This window comes from Adiantum capillus-veneris, chromosome 3, assembly GCF_014529385.1.
Source record: "Adiantum capillus-veneris isolate H3 chromosome 3, ASM1452938v2, whole genome shotgun sequence".
NCBI classification, from domain to species: domain Eukaryota; kingdom Viridiplantae; phylum Streptophyta; class Polypodiopsida; order Polypodiales; family Pteridaceae; genus Adiantum; species Adiantum capillus-veneris.
The window spans coordinates 120,427,592-120,444,987 of record NC_140933.1 but is presented as its reverse complement, the minus strand read 5'-3'; positions in this window follow the sequence as shown (position 1 = coordinate 120,444,987).

The following is a 17,396-nucleotide window of genomic DNA, read 5'->3' as shown; positions in this document are numbered from 1 at the left end:
GGTGGGGATAAAACAGGGCTAATCGCAAGAAATTTGGGAAAATTGAAACACAACTTGGATAACAAAGAGATTCGATCTGTTCCAATGAACGAAGTCAGAGAGGGTGAATAAGGAAACACAACCCTTCCAGTGAGATATAATGATATAGAACCATGGCAATACTGAATACACTACAACAAAAAAACGTATTATCGACGCAGATATCGACGCGGCCCGTCGCTATGCGCGTCGCTGTGAAACCAATCGCTATTAGCGACGCGCATAGCGACGACCATAGCAAAAAAAAAAAAATATTGGGCAGAGGGCAGGTAGCCTGGCCTGTGCCCAGTTAAAAGATGGACACAGCCACAGCCAGACTTCCTGCCCTCTGCCCAAGAAAGCGAGCAACACCAAAATATCAACCATGCTCCCGCGCGCAGAAATTTTGACAGAGTTCCCTTTGTTTTTACATAAACTTTTTATAAAAAACCATATCATGTATACGCCTCCTACATGCTATCCATGTAGGTTCTCACATGAGATTTAAGGCCAATGAAAGACAACCGTACCAACTGAAAAGCATAGCCATAACTTAAAAGCATAACCATAACGAACCATAACCATAACTTAAAACCATAACCAGCTATAATCACTTTGATCAAAACCATAATGCAGATAACCATAACCATAAACAAAATTAACAATAACCATAAGCATAACCAGAAAGAGAAACAATAACTATCTATACAATGACAATGACAATAATCATAACCATAAGGGAAACAATAACTGTCTGAACACTAACTGTTTGTACAAAAAAGAGACACAGAAGCGTGTTTGTGTCTCACAAAGCATATAGATGAAATCTGGTCCACTAATGACTAGGCGTCGCAACCTGCACATAGGACAACTCACAAAATTAGTATTGATATTACTTCACCTATACTGACTTAATTAAATCAACTCACACATATTAACGTCTCACCTCAAGCGATCAGCGAGACTGTAAGGCCTCCCAGTCTACAGGCTCTCCTGAAGCTTCAATATCATTCAGTACTTCATAGATACCTCTGCGATATCCATCTGACTCCTCCTCGCGTGATGGAGCTCGATGCATCGCAAGATTCTACAATTATACAAAAATCAAAGTAATAAGAATACATGATTCATCGCGTTTAAAAAAATGTCATAGTTAAGATTGGATTAGAAACTCACAAACTCATAGCGAAAGGTGTCGAAGCCTCCGCTGCCAAGATGAGATGTCCCCCTAGTCATCTGTCGTACCTGTGCGGCCTCACGCTGCTGTCTGAACCGCGTGACCGCTGTTCGCTCATCCTCCCTGAAACGTGTTTCTTCTGCTGTCAATTTGTTGTGTTCTGAAATGCTTTCCATGCGACCACAGTGCCATGTATGTATGATACTTCCAGTCACATCCAATAGCCAGCTCTTCCTCTTCTAGAGATATGGGTTCTCCGATCTGTCAAGCTGCTCTCACTGTCTTGTCCAACCATGCCATTGTAGGGAATTCAGGTAGAGGAGCGAGATAGTCTGGCAAGGGTAAGCCTCTAGTCGTTCGACTTCACCTGAAATCCTATCGCTCTAGATTGCATCTCTCTTTCTCTTCTTCGTACCTTTCAAGCCATTTTTACATCGGCGCTGAATTTAGTATACAGAACTTCATGATCTTTTCTCGCATGGCCAGGTTCATTTTCTTCGGCACCCCTTGCCCTTGCGGCTCCTCTCCCACCAGTCTTGCATCCTTCTCATCGCTCCACAGTCGAGGCATTTCTGGGTCAGAAACGGATAGAAATTTGGTCATCAATACAAGAGACTCTTGCACCAGCCATCCTTCTGCCATGCTTCCCTCTCGACGTGCTTTTTGGCGAAAAAAACCCTTAAGTGTTTTCATGAACCGCTCTAGAAAGAACATCCAACGGCTGTGGACTGTACCTGCCACTGCAACCTCATCTACTACATGGATGAGCAAGTGCATTTGGATAGTTAGGCAGCTCGTGGGTAGATACTTCCCAATCATGCAAACTGCCTCAATGGAGTTAGCCCTTGCGACTGCAATAGATTCCTCCCATATCTCCTTGGAAGAGATCCACCGCACTAGCTCTGAAATCTTGTATATGCAGGTCCGCACTTCCTCCGTTAAACACTCCTTGATCGCAATTGGAAGAATGAATTGCAAGAACTTATGCCAGTCGTGCGATTTCAACCCTGACAATTGATCGTCACAGGTGAATGCTATCTTGAGACGTCGCATATATCCTGTTGGCGTCCTGAACTCTAAAATCACCCTTTTCACTTGTCGCTCTTCATTTTTTAGTAATACCCATGGCGCTCATGGAAGTTTTGTTTGACCAGCTGCATTGGTGAAAGGCCATAGCTCTGGCATCTTTCCAACCGACTGCAAATCATCTCATGAAGCTCAATTGTCTTTCATTCCCATGATTGTCTTCTAGAGGAGCTCTCCCACATTCTTGAATATATGCATTGGATCCAGCAAATGGTTAATTAGTAAATCACCCCAGTACGGCAACATATGGAGAATGGACAAACGTTTCATTCCTGGAACAGGTTGCCCCTCATGTTGCTCCCATCGGCGACGCCACTCTTGTACATGCATAGGACGACATTCGACGCGACCAAGCTGGCCTTCGCGCAAGTGATGGCCATCTGGAAGATAACGGTGGTGGCCTTGATAAATTGTCTTTCGAAGAGAGGTAGAATAGCGCACATCCAAAGATTTCCCGCAAATTGGACATGCATTGTATCCTGAAGTTGTTAGTCCTGCATATATCAAAGCATGAAGCAGGCCAAGGCAAAGGGCTTGAGAATAGCGAGAATTTTGTAAATCAATAACCATTACTAGAAGCTTCTCCGTATCCTGGCCAATCATTCATAGTCCACATAAAAAGTCCATGGATCCTTGCATGTTGTTGTCCTACTAGTTCAACCGCATCTGCTATGTCGATCCCATGCCATAACTCCTGGAGCTCGTCAACTAGTGGAGCTAGATAAACATCCATGTTTTTTGCCTTGAACTTACCAGGAACAATCAAGCTTAAAATCAACTGACCCTTCTTGATAGCAAGCCACGGCGGGAGGTTGTAATTGATAAGGCACACAGGCCAAGTGCTCCATGACGAGCTTCTCAAGCCAAATGGATTGACTCCATCCATTGCCATGCCCAAACGCAAATTGCGTGGTTCACTCTTAAAATGTGGCCAGGTATTTTCAATGTGCCTCCAAGCCTTCGAATCAGCGGGCACCCTAAATGTTGCGTCAGTGGATCTATTCGTAGAATGCCACCGCATCAACTTTGCAATGGAACCACAACGAAACATGCTTTTTATCCTAGGAATAATAGGGAAATTCCGCAACACTTTAGCTAGCACTGTCTCGCCAACTGCATCTTGTTTGTAGCGCATTGCTCCGCACTTAGGACACGACAGACAATCTGCGAATTCATTGCGAAAAAGAATGCAATCATTTGGACATGCATGAATCTTGTTGTAGTCCAAGCCAACTGAGGTCAGAAGTTTCTTTGCGTCTGGCCTGGAGGGGGGCATTTCATTACCAGCCGGGAGAAGTTTCTCCCGCAATAACCTATTTAAGCCACATTAAATTAAAAAGCTCTCTGAGCACATCACCGTTGCAATCGGAAAATATCTTTTGTAAATTACGTACCTAAACAAAGCAGTGACGCTTGCATCTGACCACCCATACACTGACTGAAGATTCAAAAACGCCAGACAAGTACGAAGCACAGATATTTTGGCGCCTTCATAGATTGGTTGACGTGCCAACTTCCTCAACATGTCTTCAGGAGATAGGCGCACGCCTTCTGGTGCTACTTCGTTCGCGTTCTCCTCGCTTGTCTGGAAGAAGGCATCCAGCATCTCCTCCATGCCGTCCTCTTTTGTCTGTAAGCCCTTTTCTGCTTCCATCCGTTGCTCTATATTGGTCAGACCTTCACGCATAATCTTTTTTCTCTCTCTCTCTCAGATGTAGGTGCTATGTCGCGGAAATCAATGCCCGTTCCGTAGGAGTCGTATCGCAGTTTCTGTACGGTTTCTCTAGCAAACTCTCCGTACTTGTGCACATGCTCATTACATATCCTACGCTTGCGTAGGATTTGATAATTGTAGAGCGTGCACGAGCATGCAATCTTTTCCTCCATGTTCGTTGATGACGTTGCCATCTACAATGATTATGAATGTTGTTTTAATATATATATATATATATATACTCCTCACAATGTAAACTACCTCGCATTCTCTAGTCTTGCCCAATCTCCGTACACCTCGGTCCAGAGGTGTACGGAGATCAGGACCACCGGGTCAAAATCTCGTCTTTATTGGTCAAATCCTATATGGGTAGACACATACGTGCACTCCCAGGTGTACATGGCAATGCATGTAGCAGACAAAACCCCTTTGCCTCTTTTAGTTCCATAGTTTCTTCTCTGTCTACGAACCCACCTGCCTCCATTCCGAGGTAGCCTGTCAGAGAAAGCTTTCCAATGCCGCACTTGATGAATCATATATTAAAGCATGACCATTTTTGTAATGTTCCATCTGTTTGCAATTTTTTGCACAGGTTTTTCCAAGGATATTATGCCCATCCTGGTGTTTTTTTCACCACATGCACAAGCCATGGAAGTTCTCAGCCCAATGAAAGTTTTCTACCTGATTGTAAACCGGACAGGGCCTCCATGTCCAAGCCAGAAGATAATGTGGAGATGGATGAGCAACTTGAGAAAGATTCAGAAGCCTTGCATGGTTCTTGCTCAAAAAAGCGATCTTGATCTCTCTTTCTCTCTCGATCTCACTCTCGCTATCTCTCTTTCTCTCTCTCTCTCAATCTCGCTCTCGCTATCTCTCTTTCTCTCTCTATTTCCTTATTTTCCTATCTCTCTCTCTATCTCGCTCTTCACTTCCCTACCTCACTCTCTCTCTCTCTCTCTCTCTCTCTCTCTCTCTCTCTCTCTCTCTCTCTCTCTCTCTCTCTCTCTCTCTCTCTCTCTCTCTCTCTCATCTCTCTCTCTCTATATATATATATATATATATATATATATATATATATATATATATATAACTCTCTTTCTCTATCTCTCTATTTCCTCTCTCTCTCTCTCTCTCTCTCTCTCTCTCTCTCTCTCTCTCTCTCTCTCTCTCTATATATATATATATATATATATATATATATATATATATATATATATATATATATATAAATCTCTTTCTCTATCTCTCTAGCTATTTCCTATCTCTCTCTCTCTACTTACCTCTCTCTCTCTCTCTCTCTCTCTCTCTCTCTCTCTCTCTCTCTCTCTCTCTCTCTCTCTCTCTCTCTCTCTCTCTCTCTCTCTCTCTCTCTCTCTACTGATCGAACGAGCGACTGAGCTAGGGAGATCTAGACGTCCACGACTGCGGAGAACTACACAACATCGACAGAGGCTGCATCAGAGGATCTAGCTAGGTCACTTTGGCTCGACATACATAACGCCCGGTCAGACTACTGACCATGGAGGAGATTGATGAGATCCGCCAGCGAAAGCTCCTGGATCTCCTATGATCTACCTATCCCAGATAGCTGGTTTAGCCGTTTAGTCCATACCCAGCAGTTTAGGATTCCATAATATTTTATTTTGTCATCTTCTTACTCTGACTTTGTATCAGATCCATCACATTGTAACTTTCTTGTCTCATGTCTCATAGGTCACTTTGGCCTTTCGAAGACGTTAATATAACATTTCATTTCATTTCTCTCTTTAATTATTTTTCTTTAATTTTAATTTCCTAAGCATACATTAATTCTCTCTCTCTCTCTCTCTCTCTCTCTCTCTCTCTCTCTCTCTCTCTCTCTCTCTCTCTCTCTCTCTCTCTCTCTCTTTGATTACCTACACACACACACACACATCTCTCTCTCTCTCTCTCTCTCTCTCTCTCTCTCTCTCTCTCTCTCTCTCTCTCTCTCTCTCTCTCTCTCTCTCTCTTCCTACACGCACACACACACACACCGCTCTCTCTCTCCTCTCTCTCTCTCTCTCTCTCTCTCTCTCTCTCTCTCTCTCTCTCTCTCTCTCTCTTTCCTACACACACACACACACACGATGTAGACAGAGAGAGAGGGGTTGGGGGGGGGGGGGGGGGCATAATACCTGCGCAACAAGTGGAGGCCAAGATTTGAGCAGAGCGCAGGCGAAAATAGCCCCTGCTGCTCGCGGGTTTCGCTTTTTTTCCCCAAATTTTTTTGTGTCGCTATACGCGTCAATATACGCGTCTCTATACACGTCGATATACGCGTGGGAAATAAAGCCTTTCCACGTGTATATCGACGCACATTTCGACGCATATATCGACTCGTATATTGACGCCCGCTAATTTCGTCGATATACGCGTGTCGATATCTCCATGTTGTGTTGTAGTGATAGTGGGGCAGGCATAGCCATAGCCACGAAAGCAGTATGAGAATCCTGGGGACAACCAGCCATTAGACAAACTCGCATGAAATTGCAATTGGTTGATGGACACATCGAAAGACCCTTAGGACTGCTTGTAAAAGTGATAGTTAATTCCTATGGGATTGAATATCAACACACTTTTGCCATAGTAGACTTTGGGAAGAAACTCAATTATGAAATTATCTTGGGAAGACCTTTCATGCGACAAGTACAACTCATCCAAGAGTAGGGAAACAATTATCTGTACTTGAAGCAAGTGGGATCAATAACAAGAGTTAATCTTAAAGATCACACTTATAGAGATGTCATGAAAACACCTATATAAGAATTTGATTCAGTCTCTTCGGTTGAAACTAAGCTTCCATCTTGGTTGAACAAAGACACACCTATTTGGATGTGTGGAGCCTTACAAAACGGGAGTTTAAAATGTGAAGAATGTATCTTAGAAAGGGATTGTGACAGACGAAGCTTATGTACCTGAACCCTTTCCAGAGCATTTGTTTGAGCCATTTGAGTGGACTCAGATTTTGGCAACAATGGATGTATGTGTAAATACGTCTATGCCTCTCAATTTTGCAATGAGGATAGCTATGACATAATTTCTATACAAATGATTTCAACCCTTCACATTGAAGACAAATTTTAAGAATCCAAGCACTTGATGAAAGCTCAACAAGTCTTTTCAGACCTCTACTATGATGCAACAGAAGAGTTAGAAGAACATTTTTCTACCACAAATGATTTGGGTCAGAAAAAGAACATGTGAGAGCTAATCTACTCATGAAAGGAGGGGAGGAAAATTTTTTTGACTTTCCTAACCAAAAATCGAGAAGACAAAAATGGGTATAGAAGAAAAAGAGACACGACAAACTTGAAAGATAGACCTATGCCATCAGTCTCTAGTAGAACACAGTTCCTGATGCAAATAGATGCACATGATTGTGTCAAGAACAAAATCACTGGTAGATATCCTTTATACAAAAATCCAAAAATATCAAAAACATCGAGGAAAACGAGAAAGGAAACTCAAGTAAAACCAAAACACCAGGACAAGAACTCGACCATGACACGAGTTGAACGAAGAAAGAAATATCAAGAGTTGAAAAAAGCTCTAAAGGAGATATATACAACTGAAATGGAAACCACTGAGGAGGATGGTAACGATGTAATAAGTGTTCCATCCCATTACAAGAAATATACTCTCCAAGACCAAAAATTTATAGTCGAACAACCTGTCAGGGAACTAGAAAATAGAGTGAGCCCAACGAGGGACCTAAAAATTCAAAAAATATAGATATGGCCAAACCAAGAGAAGAGCCTAGACCTGCCCACATTGCAAATGACCTAACGGAAGAAGAAGAAGAGCTTTTGTTAAGCTTACTAAAAGAATACCGAGATATCTTTGCTTGGTCTTATAAGGATCTCAAGGGTGTTGATCCAAAAATCTGTCAACATATCATACCCATGAGAGATGATGCGAAACCAAGTAGACAGAGGCCATACACATATAATGAAACATTTGCCAGAAAGATTAAAGAAGAGATAGAGAAGCTAAAGGAAGCCGAATTCATTTATGAAATTGAACACACAGATTGGGTCTCTCCAATTGTAGTAGTACCCAAGAAAAATGGAAAATTACGAGTGTGTGTCAATCTCAAGAAAGTGAATGCAGCTACCATTAGAGACAATGATGGCCAAAAATGGCATGCCATATGGGGTGGCCTCTACACCACACATAGCTTGAACATCCCCAAGCATCATCTCAAAAAAGGAGTAATCCTATAGGTAGAGAGGGGCACCACCTAGCATAAGTGCGGCTAGGACGCAGACATACATGACCTAGGGTAGCAAAAATGAAAATGCCCTCTAGGTAACCAACATGAAATGGTGATACAGCAAACATCCACAAGTAGAAAATGCCTAGTCAATAGTCACGAGTGTGTGTACGAGGGATATTTGTGATAAGGTCAGAATGGAGCATACTGACTGATTGGAGAGGCCGTACGTGATGGAGCACAAGCAGAGTGATATACAAGAGACGAAACATCCCACGAATGTGGGAAAACACAACTAATGAGAACAGAGAATGGACCCCAAAGATCAAGATAACACTGCACCTTTTTATTGGCAATGATGATACTTACAAATGGTGGTCTTGACGGTTACAAACCTGGCTTTTGGCACTAGGGATGCATGATGGAATGCGAGCGCCATATGGTGCATGGCGAAGTTGGAGTTAGCAGGGAGGTTAGTTGAGGACAAACATCAAGACGATGATGCCACCAACGATGTAAATCACTAACATCGAGAGCAGCCCAAGGTAGCATGGTGTCGATGCATTCATTCCTAATGTGCTCATGTTGCCTTGTGGGAGAGTAGTGACTGCCTTATGTGCATGGAGTGGTCGTGACTACTAATTCAACCATGGTGTGGTGGATAATGGGGAAAATGGTGATGTTGCCAATGCTAAAATGCCCAAGCTTGCAACCAAACATGATGCCATGAGCTCTCTAGCTTGGGGGGTGCATTATGTGCTTAGTGGTGCTTGAAATGTAGAGTGCATGGAGCTAATGTGTTCCTCCTTCACTTGTACTTCCTTTGTGCTTAGCGGAGGCCGCTTTATATAGGCTTGAGAGGTGGTCCTTACCCAATGGTCCTAACAAATATCCATTGGTCGCTGTAGGGGCCTAGATGCCTCTCTAGTAAGAGAGATAGAGAGGGAGAGAAGGTAGAGATAGAGAGAGAGGAAAGAGTGGGGTGGGGAGAATTTTTTTTACAATCCACTAGCCACTGCCTAGGTTATTAGGGAAGCGTGGAGTTCGGGGAATTTACAAGGTTTTTGTTGATGGTTCGGGTGGTCAGTGTGAGGTTTAAGGCTACCAGGATTGGTAGTTTCTGCGGGAAGCCGAGATGCTACGTGTCACTTCCTCTTAGTGCCGGCTGAGGTGCACCTTCGGCGCCACTTCTTGTTTTGGTGTTGGCGGCACGCAAGTTGGTCATCTTATTTTTTGTTGTTGGTGTTGATTCCCTTGGTTTTTTATTATTCTCTGGTGTGTGCGTATATACCTGCGTGTTCAATGTGTCTATCGGTGAGTTTGTGTAGGGAAGTGTGTATATATGTGAGTGCGTGAGTGTGAGTATGTGCGTTTTATGCGTGTCGGTGCTTGTATGTGTGAGTATTTATGTGTTGTGTGTGGGTGCATATATGTATGTATGTGTGTACGTATATACACGAGGTTGTGTGTGTGTATGTGGGTGTGTGCTCGAAAAGAGGGTGTGGTGTGTGGGAACGAGAGAGAGAGAGAGAGAGAGAGAGAGAGAGAGTGACTTTTATTATTGTTTTTTTCATAATTTCTTATGTGCTGCAGCTACACAAATATCGTGAGTGAGGGTGAGAAATGGCATGAGTGAGAGTGAGAGAGCGTGTGAGGGCATGGACTGAGGGGCTGGGGTGAGTGTGTGTGCGTATGTGTGTGTGTGTGTGTGTGTAGGTGCTAAGAGAGAGAGAGAGAGAGAGAGAGAGAGAGAGAGAGAGAGAGTTACTTTGCCATGTGCTTGCGGCAGCCCACAAAGAATGAGAGGGAGAGTGAGAGGGAGGGAGATGAAGGGGGGAGAGAGAGTCGGGTGAAGGGCGTGAGGGAGTGTGTGAGCGTGTGTGTAGATGGGTGTGTGCAGGTATGATGAAAGAGAGAGAAAAAACTACTTTATGCCCCCGTATGGGCTATTACATAGATAGCGAGAGAGTCTAATGGAGAAGATGGCCGAGAGGGAAAAGAGAGAGAATGAGAGATGGGGAGGAGAGCGAGGGACTGAGGGAATGGTGGGGGCTGAGACGGTGAGGGAGAGGGTGAGGCAGTTGAGAGTAGGTGTGTGTGTGTGTGTGTGGATAAGAGAGAGAGGTGGGTAATCTGTACACAGCTGCCTTTGGGCTTGAACCAGGAGCGGGAGAGAGAGAGAGAGAGAGAGAGAGAGAGAGAGAGAGAGAGAGAGAGAGGGGGGGGGGGGGGGGGGGGGGGGGGGGGGGGCCTCGAGCCATCACCTGGCCGACACCGAGCGAGGAAGGGGGGGGCTTTGTCAACGGTGTCTTGGTTGAGAGAGAGAGAGAGAGAGAGAGAGAGAGAGAGACAGAGAGAGAGAGAGAGAGAGAGAGAGAGAGAGAGAGAGAGAGAGAGAGAGAGAGAGAGAGAGAGAGAGAGAGAGAGAGTTGGAGAGTGAGAGAGAAAGAAAGAGAAAGAGGGAAAGAAGAGAGAGAGAGAGAGAGAGAGAGAGAGAGAGAGGGAGAGAGAGAGAGAGAATAGTATTGTTCTTAGGAGCGCCGTGGCCCGCTGATGGGAGAAAAAACAAGAGGGAAGAGAGGGATGTGTGTGAGGCCAAGAGAGTGTGGATGAGAGGAGAGGGTGGTTCAGGTATGGCGAGGGAGGTGTGGACGAGAGGGAGGTAAGAGAGAGAGAGGAAATAATTAAAAAAATGTGAAGGGTGTGTGTGTATAAATAATGCAAGAGAGAGACTGACTCTGGTTCATGCATGGCGGCCCGCCAATGGAAAAGAACAATGTAGGCTTATTTTATTGGCTAGATGGTAGAGAATCAGGGTAAGAGATAGATTGATGGTGGTGATGGCCAGCTTTCAAAATCGTGACCGTGAGAACCACACTCTAAGGAAGGAAAGGTTTGTTACCAAAAAGAGAAAAAAAAAACAAAAAAAAGAAGCCTTTTACCATTCACCATACCCCTCCCCCCCCCCAACGTTAACCACTAGTGGGGTGTCGCCAGTTTGGCCACACCCCTCCATTATCAACAAAAGACGATCGTTCTCTCTCTTACTGCCCGGCTCTGCTAAATATTCTCTCTCTCCTACTCTGCCGCTACATCATCCGGCCCCGTAGGTGCATTGGTGTCTCTGTCACACTCCAGCCCCGACGGGCCACCACAGATATTATCCTCTCTCTCTCTCTCTCTCTTCCAAATATTCTCCCCCCTCTCTCTCTCTGCTTGTCCACACTCCAGCCCCAGTAGGCCGTACCCCCACCCCCTCTCGTCCACACTCCGTTCGGCCCTTAAGTACCCCCCCCCCGCCCCCCTGTTTTTTCTGTTTTTCTTCCTCCCCCCCCCCCCCCCCCCCCCCCCCCCCCCCCCACCCTGGCAGACCACTAGCCTAAACTCACCCCCCCTATCTACACCTAGCCTTAGCTCTCTCTCTCTCTTGGGAGTAGCCACAGCGGGTCTTAGGGAAAGCTCTCCTCTCCCCTCCCTCTATCTCTCTCAGCCTCTCTTCCTCTATCCTTGAAAACCCCCACCATATCCCTCTCCCTCCCCCCCCCGCCTCACAACCCCTATCTCCCTCTCTCTCCCTCTCTTCCCTTGGTGGGAACCACCCCTAAGCCACATAATTCCTCTCTCTCTCTCTCTTGTTGACTAAGCACACCCCCCCCCCCCCTCCTTGTCTCGCCCTTTGTCAGCTACCCCCAACCCGGGCCTTGCGCTTATCCGCACCCGCCCGCACGCTTCTTGCCATACACACCCCTCACAACCCCTATCCCCTCTCCCCTCCCTCACCATCTCCCTCTACCCTCATGCTCTCTCTCTCGCGCTTTGTCTCGCCCGCAGGCGGCACCCGGCTCCACACCGCCGCTCGCGCTCTCTCTGTACACAAACGGCACGCGCGCTACACACACACACACACACACACACACACACACACACACGTTGCGCACACACACACACACACACACACACACCCCTTTCACATCCTCACCCCCCCGTCTCTGCATCGCCACAGCATCGTCGTAAATCAAACAAATATATATATATATATATATATATATATACACACACACACACACACACACAATAACCCCCCCCCCATTCCACGCACGCATACGCACACACATGTATATATATACGCAGACACCTCTATATATATACACATACATACAGGCACGCACCTATACATACACACACACGCATATATGCACGCACCACACATAAACTTCAAAAAAAACGGAGGATCTTACGACTACGACACATTGACAAAGAAGGAGAAACCCGAATCACACGCTGCCAACAACAAAAAAATAAATGCACCGAAGGCATGCCCCGGCGGACCCCGAAAAGACGTTCGCGCTACATCGACGCACCGGCAACACACCATTCACCGGCATCACGCAACCACGATGCCATTTTCAGTAATTTGTAGGTTAGGTTCATCATTTCTTCAGTTTTCACCCAAGCCTTGTAAATTCCCAATTTGTAAATTCCCTCTCTCTAGGTGATGGTCACAAAGGCCCACCTAGAGGTTTTCATTTTAATAACCCCCCAAGACAAAGCAAGGGTCAACCAGACCGGGCCCACCACCTTGCTTTGTCTCCCCAATTAGCTTACCCTAATCAAACGGGGATTACCCTAATCCAAGCAGCCAACACCTATAAAAGGGCATTGAGAAGTCACAATCAGGGGGGGGGCAGCTCATGAGAGGTCAGCACTTGGTAGATTTTAGTGGGAAGAATTGACACTATTGACATCACAGGGAGGGGGCTTGTGTGTTGGTTTGCCTTGGGAATTGCACCATGTGAAGGGAGCCACGTCCACCTCTCGACTCCAATGGTCGATGCACACACACACACACACACACACACACATGTTCTTGGGACTGAAATCGTCTACATCGACATTCATCGCGAAGAATTCATTCACATCAAAGGAGGAAAGAAAACGGTGAGGCCTCTTTTCCCTAAAGAAACTTATAACCTTTACTCCAAAATGGCCTAAAGGGGCTGCTCGAGCCAAAGGTAAGGAAAATATAATCCAGTCTGGAAACACATGACCCCGAAGGGAGAAGCATTTGGCCAAGCAACTGCTTCAAGCTCAAAAAGCCGGGTTGTGCCCAGCTTGCCAAAGAGGAAGTCATCCGAAGCTAAGCGGCGAAAGGTCGCCTACCGATTTGCACGACGCATGCGAGTGCTACCAATCCACTTCAACAATCCTGAAGAAGAAGTGGTAAGAAGATTCCCATATCGTAGGGAAGAGTGGTTCAGCTATTGCTCTTGCTGTTTTGGAAGATGGGTAGAGGATCTCCCTCCTCTCCCCGTATAACTTATCATGAAGAAGCTCTCCACCACGGGTGAAACCCAGTGGTCTAGAGACTAGTTGTAGCTAAATGGAGTGGAATTCGTGCAACACTCCGACTATGGAAATTATCTGCAATTGCTACTAGCCAAGAGGCTGGGTCAGACGCGTTGCCATCACCCCATACGTGTTGAGTGACGAAGGAAAGGTAGAGCCCATGAAAGGCGACGACCTTCTGTGGATGTGCCGACTCATCAACACTAGCACGGTAAGAGTATAAGTAAGTACTCCACCCTCTGTGCATGATGGAAAATGGGCCGACAGCATTCCCATTCAGATTCCTGTAGCATATGCATGTGAATATCTATGTAGGTAGGAAAATCTTCTACCAACAGAAGATTGTGTACCTATTCGGTGCGGCGGTACTAGGAGAAATCCTTAATTCCCCAAACCCTATCATTCTCCCCATATTGGATTACCATCATTCCTTTAATGTTTCTATCTTTATCCTGTTCTAACCTATCCACCCAACCCTGTAAAAAGCCGCTATGAGCCGCTACTGTCATTAATATTTAAAAGAAGGAAGAAAAAGGGGAAAAAAAGTTTGTAATTTCCTGAGTCACTACCATGGCGAGTGTGTCTTTCCGCACATTCAGCGGAAAGAAGGGAGAAGATCTCACCACCGACTTTTTGGATGATTTCGACATTGCTTGTGTCGTCTCCAACAAAGATGACGACGGTTCACGACTTCGAATTTTTCCTCTACTAATGAAAGTAGAGGCCAAGTCCGGGTATAATGCATTGCCCCAGGCTACCAAGAATGCATGGGATGTGTTAGGGCTGCCTTTGTAAAGAGGTTTGGTGGAGGTACAACCTCGGAGAAGCTATGGCAGCTAACTGACGGAATTGAAGCAGGGAAGTGTGCTAGAGTATGCCACCTACGAGTCCAAATTTGTGGACTTATGGGAGAGATGGGTTTCCTCACTGGAGGAAGGCGAAGGAGCGCCTAATTTCCTAAAGAAGGATCGTTTCATTGTTGGTCTATGGTTGCCACTTAGAGAGAAGGTGAAGGGAAGGTTTCCTGCAACATATGAGTTGGCAGTAGAAGTAGCCCGTCTTAAAGACAAGAAGCTGCGCATGCAAGCAAGAGTAAACGAGTCAGAGGAAACAAGCTCAGCCCGACAACCCCAGTGACTGCAACAGCCAGTCATAGAGCCCAACCGCAAAAGGCATCAGAAGAGCAGCAAGACCTGCTGAGTCGCATCACCACCCAACTAGAGAGTTTATCCGTGCATCTGGTGCAGCAACGGCATGCACCTGTCAGGAATCCAGAACAAGGAAGAGGACAATGAAGGCAGAACCAAGAGTACCACTGCTACAATTGCGGGGAAGACGGCCATGGTATGTACTACCGCCCACATCCAAGGAGGCAGAATTTCAATAAAGAGGGGAGACAGAATCAGATCTCTCCACCAAGAGCAAGAACACCACCACCTAGGCAACCAGGGCCGATCCCACCGGTTCAGATCCTTCGACCACCCGTACAACAACAACCACCACCCCAACCTCTCATTCCACCACTAGCCCCACCACCTGCTGTGAAACCGAGAGAAGCACAAAGGGAAAGCGAAGGTAGAAGAAGTGGATGCTATGGGAGTGAAGCGTGCCAGGCACGAGGAAACCTCTCAAAGAGAAGATAAGATGAAAGGAAGGCCGAGTCTAGCAAGTAAGCAGCTAAACCGCGACGGAAGATAAACATCGTGGACTTCTCACTAGGTGAGTATGCAAAACCCTATGACTTAGTTCAGGATGTGTTAATGCAGGGCCCGAAGATAACCTAACCCCAATTACTCCACCTTGCACCAAGAATGAGAAGGCAATGGAAAAAAATGGTGAGTACCAAGAAATCAAGACCCAGGATAGCTGGGGCTATCTCTGGAAGGGATCTCGACAACATCCTACCAACCATGGATGCCCACATCAAGGGGCAACAAATCTCAAATGTCTACATACATGGTGGTGCACAAATATGCGTCATGAGTGAAAAGATGATGCACCATCTAGGTCTAGAGGTAAGTAGGCCGGCACCCTGCCGAGCCAAAATGGCAAACAATGTAAGAGTGAAATGTGTGGGCATTGTGAATGTGGTCAAAGTAAAAGCATTCAATACAGAAGTGGAGGTAGACATCTTTGTCATGCCACACAAAGGGGAGGGCTACCCCATCATTCTTGGGAGGCCTTGGCTTATGGCTATGGAAGCTTAACAAGACTGGAGCACCGGAATGATTCAGATGAAGGACGCTAAAGGGAAGTCCATATTTTACGACATGAGGACTGGGAAGCAATGCAACATGATCTTGGAGGCTTCAGCAGATGAGTTCACCAGTGACTATTCGTCTACCTCAGGAGAAGACACAACCACCACCGAAGGATCTGACAGTAGCATCGAAGTGATGGGGGTCATTCTTAAAGACCCAAAAATATTGACACAATCTGAAGCACCCCCGACAAACCAAGAGGAATCTTCAGGTACGCAGTCCTTGGAGGATGCAGGCAAATTACAAAAAATTCCCTCAAATGAGCTAACCGATGAAGAAAGGAAGGAATATGTCTCCATGCTAAGTAACTTCACTACTTTGTTCATTGATGGCTATGATAAGATCATAGGAATTACATTAGTGCAACACCACATAAAACTCAAGAAAGGCAGTAAACCCGTAGTGCAGAAGCTCAAAAGACTTGGAGTAATCCAACAAGAGGCACTACTTAAAGAGGTGAGAAGTTTGCTACAAGCTGGTTTCATCTACCATGTCGAAGACTCAGAATGGGTCTCCCCATTAGTAGTCACACCAAAAAAAAATGGTAAGTGGAGAGTCTGTGTGGACTATAAACCTCTCAATGCAGCCACGAAGAGGGATCACTTTCCCCTCCCATTCCAGGATGAAATTCTCAATGAAGTGGCGGGTCACCAATGATACACGGTGTGCGATGGCTACTCAGGATACTTCCAAATTAGCATTGCGGAAGAAGATCAAAAGAAGACAACCTTCATCACACCTTGGGGATGCTTTGCTTACAGGGTGATGCCTTTTGGCCTCACTAACGCCCCGGCCACATTTCAGCGCCATGTGACCTTTGTTTTCCAACCCTACTTTGGAACATCAATCCCGGTTTTCATAGATGATTTTTGCATCTATAGTTCACGAGCCCTTCATTTAAGCAAAGTCTATGATGGATTGACCAGGCTGCAAACCTTGGGTGGCCAGCTCAATGTGAATAAGTGTCACATTTGTGAAAGCAAAGTCACTCTCCTTGGCCATGTAATTTCAGCAAAAGGGATTGAGGCTGACCCTAGCAAGATTCAAGCCCTGGTATCTTTGTCGTCACCCACCACCACTAAGCAGTTGGTTTATTTCCTTCAGAAGGTAAGATACTTAAGCAAGTTCATTCACCTGCTATCTCAAGTGGTCCTTCCCCTATAACAACTCACCCAGAGGGATGTCTTCTCATGGAGTGAAGAGAATGAGCAGCAATTTACTGAGGTAAAGCAGATCCTAGCTAAGCTTCCCACCATTTCACCCCCTAAGTGGGACGAGCCATTTTATGTGAACCCTAGTTTAGGAAGTGATACATTTGAAGCCGTGCTAATGCAAAAGGACCCCCAAACTTCTTTCATGCATCCTATTTACTTTTCTAGTCGTGTCATGACCCTGTCAGAAAAGGGATTTACCGAAGTAGAACACATGGTTCTGGCACTAATGTTTGCTACCACAAAGTTCCGCTCCTATCTCCTACCTAGACCCTTTGTAATCCTGACAATGGAGGAGGTTTTCCCATATGTAATGCGACACATGGATGTCTCATCTAGGATATCTAAG